The 10,552-nt window shown below is 38.2% G+C and overlaps 1 non-coding gene across 1 annotated transcript; it reads left to right on the plus strand.

The window, feature by feature from the left end:
* Window positions 1–2,046: 2,046 nt before the first annotated feature.
* On the plus strand, window positions 2,047–2,153 carry LOC117279839 (small nucleolar RNA R71). The gene has a single exon (XR_004510260.1). It is a non-coding gene; the product is annotated as a small nucleolar RNA R71 (small nucleolar RNA).
* The last annotated feature ends 8,399 nt before the right edge of the window (window positions 2,154–10,552 follow it).

A 10,552-nucleotide genomic window follows, 5' to 3' on the forward strand; every position in this document is an offset into this window, starting at 1 on the left:
TGATTTACGTACTCATGCTACACTCGCTGCACGTTTTTGTGCAGGTGCATATATGTCTAGTGGCCTTGTGGGCGCAGAGGCGCGGTTATTGCGGGGACTTAGGTGAGCTGCATTCCACGTTACGAGTCCGCAGCTAGCAGAGTCTCCTTCAGAATATTTATATTTTCCTGTCCAATTTGTATTCCGGACAGATGTTGTATATTATTTTATATTCCTAATTGATGCTCATGCACTTGTGACATCGGGTTTTGGTCGATTATGGGTTGCACTGTATTGGAATTTTTAAAGATGTTATTATTTATTTTGTAAACTTCATATTTTACTATTTAATTGAAGGAAATATGATTTCAGAAATATTAAAAAAATGAGAACCAAATTAAGTATTTATTTTTGGCTTGCCTGACCGCGGTGTCCGGCGCCATCACGACCTTTAATGGATTTTGGGTCGTGACAGCTCACTTCTCCTTTTTCACCCCCGTTTCTACATTCATCTCAAAAGTCATTCTCACCCACTCTTAGCATGAGTCTTCTTTCGTTTATATCTAAAATCACTCTACCCGTTGCTAAGAATGGTCTTGCTAAGATGAGAGGGACCTCCTTGTTCCCCTCCATATTCATCACTATAAAGTATACATGAAAAACAAACTTATCTACCCGAACTAAAACATCTTCCACTATCCCCTAGGGTATCAGAGTCGTTTGATCAGCCAGTTGCAAAGATATTGGTGCTGACCTTATCTCTCCAATCTCATTCTCAAACTTTCTGTAAATAGACAAAGGCATTAGATTAATTGATGCACCAAAATCACATAAAGATTTATCAAATTTAATAGCGCCTAAAGAGCAAGGTATAGTAAAACTCTCTGGATCTCCACACTTCCGTGGGAGTTTATTTTGCAAGATTGCACTGCAATGCTCTATGAACTTCACCATCGAGGTCTCTTCTATGTTCCTCTTCTTTGTAAGGATCTCCTTCAAGAATTTGGCATAAGCTGGCATTTGTGAAAGCACTTATGTGAATGGAAAATTTACATTAACCTATTTCAGCATATCCAGAATCTCTCAAATTGCTTGTCCAACTTTTCTCTATAAAGTTTTTGGGGAAAAGGTAAAGCCGGCATGTGCTTGCTCTCTTCAGATTCATCCCTTCTTGAATTATCTTTCTTCTTTTTTTTCTCAGTTCCCTTCTTGCCTTTATTCTTCTTATCAACTTCATTTTTCAGCTGCTCGCTTTCTTTTTCAGGTATCACATCTTTTTGGACTTGTGCGGGCTCTTTCAACACTTGCCCACTTCTCAGAGTTATAACATTCACTGTTTATTTGAGGTTTCTTTCAGTATCAGCTGGTAGAGTACGTAGGATCCTTTCAGATAATATTGTTGCAATATGTCCCACTTGTCTCTCCAGATTTTGAAGACCAATACCTATTTCCTTGATAGCTGCACTATGAATTTCCAGCTACTCATCAGCTTTCTGAATGAAGGACTTCATGAGATCTTCTAAGCCAGACTGAATGGGCTGTTGAGGCTGAAATTACTGCCTCTGTTGATTTTGGTAGAATGGCGCCCCTTGTCCCTGGGGTCTAGGATTATTCTGTTGCCATGCATTTGTTGTACCTCCAGGTGAACTCCATGAAAAACCGGGGTGTCTCTGACCGATTGCATTAAAGTTGTAATTCCCCACAACATTCACTTCCTCAGTTGAGGCCTAACACTCATGAGTAGGGTGTCCTCTTCCACATATATCACAAGCTACATGAGTCTCACTCTGTATTGAAGATAAGGTTAGCTTCCTTATCTCCTTGTCCATGGCATCGAGCTGTACCTGTACAGATATGTTAGCATCAACTTGGTGAACACCAATCGCTCTTTTTCTTTCAGCACTCTCAGAGGGCCACTGATTTGCATCTTCAGACAACTTATCAAGAATAATGACTATCTCCTCTGGTGTCTTCTTCATCAACGGGCCTCCAGCTGCATTACTCAATATTCTACGTGAGGCCGGTGTCAACCAATCCCAAAAATTCTGGAGTTGCATCCAGAGTTCAATTCCACTATGTTGACACTTTCTGACAATCTTCTTAAATCTCTCCCAAGCTTCAAACACAGTTTCAGTATCTTTCTGGCATAAGTTATGGATCTCTCTTCTAAACTTTCCCGTTTTAGCTAAGGAGAAATAATTATCAAGAAATTTTTCTAGTCATCTCCTACCATGTTCTAATTGATCCCTAAGGCAAGCTTCGAAGCCACTGCTTCGCATCATCTTTGAATGTGAAGGGGAAAGCCCTTAAGTACACTGCATCTTTTGACACACCATTGTATTGAAAGGTGTTCATAATCTCCTCGAAGTCCATTAGATGGTTGTTTGGATCTTCGTTCATCTACCCTCTTAAGACACAACAATTTTGAAGAGTTTAGAGTAACCCTTGCTTCAATTCGAAATTGTTCGCTGCAACTAGAGGTGGTCTGATACTTGACAATCCTTGGTTGTAGACCGGTCTAGCGTAAACACCAAGTGGTCTCCCAGCACCGGGAGCTATGTTTCCAAACTGGGCTACAGCCAAGGGCTGATTTCGATTAAGTCTGTGACCCCTCTCTTCTTCATACATGCGTTGCGCATCTCTAATAGCTGCTTCTTCAGCATCCCGTGTAGCTTTTTCTCTTTGTTGGGCTGCCCCTCTTGCAACCAAATCCACATTATCATCATCTCCAGCCATAGTTTCTTTGGTTGAGGATTGCCCAACCTTCTCGATATTCTCAAGGAGATTTCTTTCTTTCCTAAGCTGTCGCAGTTGTTTTTCTATTTCTGGTTCGTATGGTAGCAATTCCTTCCCAGAAGATCGAGTCATGCACCACTCTTACCTGCAACCTACGCACAGTTAGAAAACACCAACCGTAAAAAGGGAAAAATAAAATAAAATCTAAAAAAAGAAAAAATTCCTGAATTAGGAATACAAACTATTTCAAACACTATTGATTGCCAATCCCCGGCAACGGCACCAAAATTTTGACAAGCTTGAAATACACATTTAAATATTGCTCGCTAATAAAAGATAGTATAGTATAATATCGTATCCACAAGGATTAGATTTAAACAATATTGTTGTAGTTTTTAGCTAGATTGCCATCCAAGATGATCAACAATTGAGAATTATGTGAATTAAAACTAAAATTAACTAAGAAACAAGAGCTAATTGACTAATGACAATCGAACACAAGTAAGCAAGGAAGATATCAATGGGAGAAGACAGGGGTTGATTGGATAGGTGCAAGATAATTGTCTGGGATTTAACTCTAGTTAATTCACTTCTAATGTTTAAGTGAGTCTCTCGAATTCACTCAATTATTAGTTCAAACGTTTAGCAGAATCTCCTCTCTCGATTAAGTCTCAACCTCACAATAAGAACCAATTTAAGCTCGGTGAAGATATGTAAGAATTTGTAGTGGATTTGTCTTTAGGAGAACCTCTTTCGATTATCCTCCTAACTAGATTTAATCTACAATTCAACTAGCCTATTTCGATTACTGAGGAGAATTAATGAACTCAACTAACAAGATAATGCAACAACATCACAAGTTGTGCCTCTCTCGATTACATGAACATGTGAATATAGATGCAAAAATTAAAACACTCAAAATGATTCAATACATAAAAACAAGAGTTAATATCCACAAACAAATATCAATACACCAAATCCATCAATCCCTAAAGAGAACTACTCCATAGATATGGAGTAATTCATCACAAATATAAAGAAAAACATAAAACGATCCAAACTCTTGTCTTGAGTGAGGATTGAATGATGAATTCCTTGTGCTTTCGCTTCTCCACCTCCTCCTTAGCCTCCTTAGGTCTTAGATGTGTCAAAAGTCCAAAACATAACATTTTTCCATGTATTTATACCAAGTAGGGTAGGCCCTAGACAAAAATACCTTCTCCTGCGCGAAATAGGACAAATACTCTGTAAATATTGCACAGGCGCACCGTATGGGGCGACGCGCCATGCGGGACATTATTGGGGATTTCAAGTGAAAGGCCCCGTACAAATTTTAACCAAAAACTCGGGGTTTTATGGTGCCAAGATAGATTCCTGCGTTATTATAGTAGAAATTCTTCTTGGATTGAACAGTACCCTACGGACTTAGAGGAAAATGTTTCGCAGAAGAATGTGTTTCTGCGGCCCATTATGCGACCGTATAATCACTCTGCGAACCGCATAATGGCCGTAGAGTGAAGCATAAAGTTTGGCCAATTTGAGGTCAACTTTGCGGTCGATTATGCGACCGCATAATCGATATGCTGACCGCATATTGGTCGTATAATTCCTCTTGGGTTTTTACGGAGGGAGTTCTGCGGTGCATTATGCGACCGCAGAATAAGTATGCAGACCGCATACTGGTCGCATACCTGGGCCGAAAGTTTAGGCCCCTGAGGGCCATTTCTGCGGTCACTTTGCGGACCGCATAACCATTATGCGGTTGCATATGCGACCGCAGACCTGTGTCGGGGCACCATTTTTATTAATTTACAACCCGACCCCCATTCCGTTAAAACACCCATTTAGTCTATTTTGAAGCTCATTTATAATATTTCTCGAGTGAGAGAGAGGGTTCTAGAGGGCGGGCCTAATTTTTCATCAAATTGATCTTCAACCATCACTCAATGCTTTGGAAATATTCAAGTAGAGCACCAAATTCTTCATCCTAAATGGTAAGGCTTCATCAACCTAACTCTTAATTTCAAACATAGCTATAATGGGGTACTAGGATGATACTTCATGGGTATGAGGGTGGTTTATCTTGCATGCATGTGTGATAAAGAGTGTGGGGAAAAAGTGAGCTAGAACCATGAACGTTTTCCTAATTCTGGGTTCAATTTGTATATTGCTAAAATAGACTGAGGTTGCTAAGTGTTCCAGATAATGTAGAGTCTAAAGAAGCGCAATTGAGGTATGTATGGCTAACTTTCTTCTTCTTAGAATCAAACTCCTGGTGTCCGAATAATTGGTGTAAGTTCCAACTTGATCATACTAGAATTGTTTGCCTTAGCGTGTTGGATTAAAAGATTCATGTTCCCTAATTGTTTTAGATGGTTACCATGTCATCATGTTATTTGAGAACGTAATTATGATTTTCCAAGCTCCTTCCCTTATATGTGAAATGCCTTATGTGATGGTACTTATCGACATGAATGATGATGTTATTTGAACGAATAAAAAGGGAAAGACTTGAATTGTAAAATGTTCACAAGTGCCAAGAACTACTTAATAAATGAGGCTATTTGTGCCATGTAACTAAAGATGGGAAAGAGATATGAATTGAGTGAACAATTGGAAGAGGTTATGTCTCAAGTGAGATGGCTTAGCCGATCGGGCCGAGATCGGATGCCATGCTGTACACATGGTGGCATTTGTGTTGGAATTATTGATTTACATTGTGGATATGGATATATCTCACTTGAGATGGCTAAGCCGGTCGGGCCGAGATCGGACTCCATGTAAAAACACGGTGGCATTGTGAGTTGTTGCTTTGGCACTAAAGATTATTAATCTAAAAAGATGGAAAGATTGAATTCGAAACTATGTGATCCTTACTTGGTGTTTCTTTGTATTTCTATGAAGTACTTATTAATTATTATGACTGCCTTCTCTTTGTTTCACCGTTCATTATACTAAGATTGGTGTTTGCCTTACATACTAGTACTTTTTGACAGTACTAACATCCATTTTGCTGGGGGTGCTACATCTTTGAATGGATGTAGGTGGTTCCATCGCAGATAGTGCCGATCGCAGATAGTGGTGCTCTCTTTCTCTCCTCACAGCAGTCTTGGTGAGCCCCATTTCTCCCAGGGGTCATGTAGTCCTTCTTTTGTATAAGTTTTCATATTTTGAGGTATAGCCGGGGCCTTGTTGCCGGCTGTCATGTTGCTATTTTGTACCCTTAGAGGCTCCGTAGACATTTATGTGGGTCATGTATGTATGTTGGGGTGGTCGTTAGATCGAGTTGTATTTTGGAAACTCAACTATGTCATAATGTATATAAGAAAAAATGAACTAGCAATGTTTATATATTTATATAACTGATCTCTCCCCTATTTTACAAATGGTGATGTGATCCCTTTTTGTATTATGAATGCGTCGGGTAAGAAAGGTTTAATAGGCTTGCTCGATCGGGTTCACTCGGTTGAGCACCGGTCGTGCTCCCCGAGTTTGGGGTGTGACATCCAGAGAGTTGTTTCTGATGGGCAACAGGCATTTTACACAGGCGGGCCGCGGCGCACCACGCGCCGCGCTAGTATTATTTTCTCTGAGTCTGGATTTTTCTTGACTTTTTGATATCCGGACGTGGTTTTCGACCTCCGAAAGTGATCTTGGCTTAATCCCTTAGATTTTTAATTAGACTTCAAAGCTCCAAATCACTCGAATTAGCTCCATAACATCTACATCACTCAGAATCAATCCTACAAGGCATAAAACACACAATAAGTGCAAAACACTAGCTATTAAAGCTCAAACTCAATTAAAGTGCAGTAAATTAGAGTGCAATAAGCGACTAAAATACGAGATTATAGCCTACCATCACTCCTCGGCCTCTGCCCCGGCCCCTAGCAACACCGACTCGAGGGGCACCATTATTAGTAATTGTAGCTCGTGTTCTCACCATCTATGAGAGAATAGAATGACAAAGGCTCAAACTCCAAAATAAATAAACTCACACGATAGGAATGAAAGAAGTGAAGTTTCCTAATAGTTCCGTAACCTCTCGAAGATAAGTACAGACGTCTCTGTACCAATCTGCAAGACTCTACTAAACTTGCTTATGACTTGTAGCACCTATGAACCTAGAGCTCTGATACCAATTTGTCACGATCCAAAATTCCTCCTTAAAGAGTCGTGATGGCACCTAGTCTCGAAGACTAGTAAGCCTAATACATAGTGAGTTATCTAAAAGATATAAATCAATTAATCATTAAACCAAAACCGAATATTTCCTATACAAAACCAGCAACAATCAATAGATGTACAATATCCCAAAACCGCTATGCCTGAATACACTTCGCAAATGTTAACACATGGTTGGAAAATGGGAACCTAGTAGACTTAGCCTAATATTGCAAATGCAACATATATCTCGCAATTGCGAGACCTGAAGCTTCAGTGCAAAAATCAACAGAACTTAAACTCTATCAAACACTCTGCAACGCCTCCGAAACTCACCCGAGCCCTCGAGGCTACAAACAAAACCTCAACACAAGTCTAAAAACATAACACAAACTCACTCGCATGATCAAATCATCAAAATAACATCCAAAACCATGAATTAGACCTCCAAAACACATGAAATCAACATGAAACTCAAGAACTTCTAAAAACACAACCGTGCGTCCGATTCATATTAAATCAACTTGGAAAGACGCCAAACTTTTCGAACAAGTTCCAAATGATGAAGCGGACCTATTCAAAGTTCCGAAATAGAAATCCAAACGCGATAGCTATGAAGTCAACCTACAGTCAATCTTATCAAAATTCTAAGACTTTAAATTGCCAACTTTTGGCAAAACAACACAAATCAACCTACGACGCTCCGAATTCGATTCCGAGCATACGCCTAAGTCTAAAATCATGATACAAATATATCGGAGCCATCAAAACACCGCTACGGTGTCGTTTTCACAAAAGTCAAATCTCGGTCAATAATTTCAACTTAAGCTTCTAAAGTGAGAATAACTCATCCAAATTCATTTCGAAACATCCGAAAAGCAAGTCAAACCATGCACGCAAGTCATAATTCACAATATGAAGCCACTCAAGACCTCGAACCACTAAACGAAACCTTAAAGCTCAAAATGACTGATCGGGTCGTTACAGGGAATTAGGACTTGTTAAATTAATTGTTATGTGAATTATGTGGGAAAACAACGTATATGCAAGGTGACGAGTGTATATACGCCGCCATGGGATTTAGCATGCGGGATTTGCATATTTATTTCCATGTTTTCGATTATTTCATGATATCTCTTGTTATATGTTTTAATTGTTATATGTTTTTACTTGACTTCAATGCTAAATTTTTTACTTGTCATTTAATTATTACTTGCCTTAATTTGTTTATTCCTTACAAGATTCATGCTTATTTGCTACCTATTTCTACTTGCCTTAATTGTGTATATTAATTGTCACATGTTTTACTTGCTTTTATTGTTCTTATATTATTTGATGCACTATATAATGTTGTTTCACTTATGTGAGATGTTTAACTGTTCTGTACTGATGAATTGGTAAAGTTTGAGATTTTGAGATGTTAGATATTCTCCGATTATTCTGTGGTTGCTTACTGTCATGTACATTTACCTTCTTTATGTTGACATTTTGTAAATATTATTGTTGAATTTTTTATGTTGATGATTTGAAATATTTTGGGGATCGGGTTGCACGTCGCAACAAAATTGAATGGTATTGAAATGCTATGAAGGAATCAAGACGGATTATGATGTGAACAGATGATGATATGGTGTGATCAGGTTGCAACGTACTTGATATGTTATAATTATTTGTGATTGTTGAGTTATCCTTGGTATTGTGATATGAGACTTGAGACTTTGTTATTCTGGGGCTCTCTAGTAGATGATCTTCGGGTCCATTTATATGAGTTTCTTGCTTTATTTCTATTCCTGTTTTTTTCTGTTATTATTATTTCACACAGGTTATTTGTAAGTGACTTGCCATAGCCTCGTCACTACTTCGTCGATGTTAGGCTCAACACTTACAGAGTAGATGCGGTCGGTTGTACTCACGTTACACTTCTGCACTTCTTGTGCAGATACCGGTGTGGGTCCAAGCGGCGCGTAGCGAGATTGTCGGATTCAGCTACTTTAGGAGACTTGAGGTATAGTTGCTCGGCGTCTGCAGCCCTGAAGTACCCTTTCCGTTCTGTATTTACTGTTTATTTAGTTTCAAATAGTTGTATTTTGTTTGTACTTTATCTGTAGTACTCTAGATGCTCATGTATTCGTGACTTCAGATTCTAGGATATGTTTAGACATCATCATTTAGTATTTTATTAGTCTATTTCAAATTATTACAGTTTATTATTGTTAATGGTTGGATTCTAAATTGTTAAAACTGATTAAGTAATTTAGTTAACGTTGGCTTGCCTAACAAGTAAAATATTAGGCCCCATCACGGTCCCGATGGCGGGATTCTGGGCCGTGACAAATATTTTTGAGTATTATTTATTTACTTAATTTTATCAAATAAATTTAAAGTGAGAATATAATCACATTATATCTATTCTCCTCTTTATACATTAATTTTTGTTCTACAATATTTTTATTTTTTTCATTATATTTATCTATATTACGAATATTATTGTATTGTTTTTCTAATGTAATGGTGTTGAATGTCACGACCCGAAATCCCAACCTTGGGGTCGTGATGGAGCCTAACATCCACTTTCTAGGCAAGCCGATGTGGAATAAATAATTAACCAATTTTAACAGTTTTAAATCTAAATAATGATATTCAGCGGGAAATAAATGCCAAATTTAACATAGTGCTAATATAATTCACGTGATAATAACTACTCCCAGAAATCCGGAGTCACGAGCAACTAGAAGTCTACAAACATAATCTGAAATAAATACAACTATTCAAAAGAGATAAACAATAAAAGTAAGAAATAGAAGGGGACTTCAAGGTCTGCGAACGCCAACAGATCTACCTCGAGTCTCCGTAAGAAAGCGATCCGAGCCGACACACTTCTAAGCATTGCTGGAACTGATACCAGTATTTGTACAAGAAGTGCAAAAATATAGTATGAGTACAAATGACCCAATGTACTTCGTAAGTGTCGCGCCTAACCTCGACGAGGTCGTGACAAGAAGAATGATAGAATAGTAACTGGGAGGGGACATGCAAAAGGGAAAAAATATCACAAGAGCGGCAACTACAAAATTACAAAATAACATCTTTCGAATTAAACAACAATATAACCAAGTAAATTACCAAAACCGGAAATAAAATAAATCAATGATATGAAATGGCATAACATCACCCTTCGTGATTTTACTCTCATCCTCACTATGCAATATCATGAATATAATGGCACGACATCACCCTTCGTGCTTTACACTCGTCCTCACCATGCAATAATATGAATATAATGGCATCGTGCTTTTACTCTCGTCCTCACAATGTGATATCATGAATATAATGGCACGGCATCACCCTTCGTGTTTTTACTCTCAAATATCACATTATATGATAATGAATGCAAATGAGGCACGACAACACCTTTCGTTACTTTCTCTCTCCCTCACCAAGCAATAATATAAATTCGAATAATAAAACAAGAGGGGGGGGGGATTATTTCACTTCAAATATGGTGCCATGATATCAAACTTCAACTTCCAAAATATTCAACATCTTTAAAATAAACAATAAATACGAAACTAATAATTAAAGAAGTAATAATCTAACCTGAGCATGGAAACATAATTAACGAAAAATATAATACAAAGAAATAATTTCCGCCCGCATGCTTTAACCCAATGAC

The sequence above is a fragment of the Nicotiana tomentosiformis genome, chromosome 12 (genome assembly GCF_000390325.3).
Source record: "Nicotiana tomentosiformis chromosome 12, ASM39032v3, whole genome shotgun sequence".
NCBI lineage: Eukaryota > Viridiplantae > Streptophyta > Magnoliopsida > Solanales > Solanaceae > Nicotiana > Nicotiana tomentosiformis.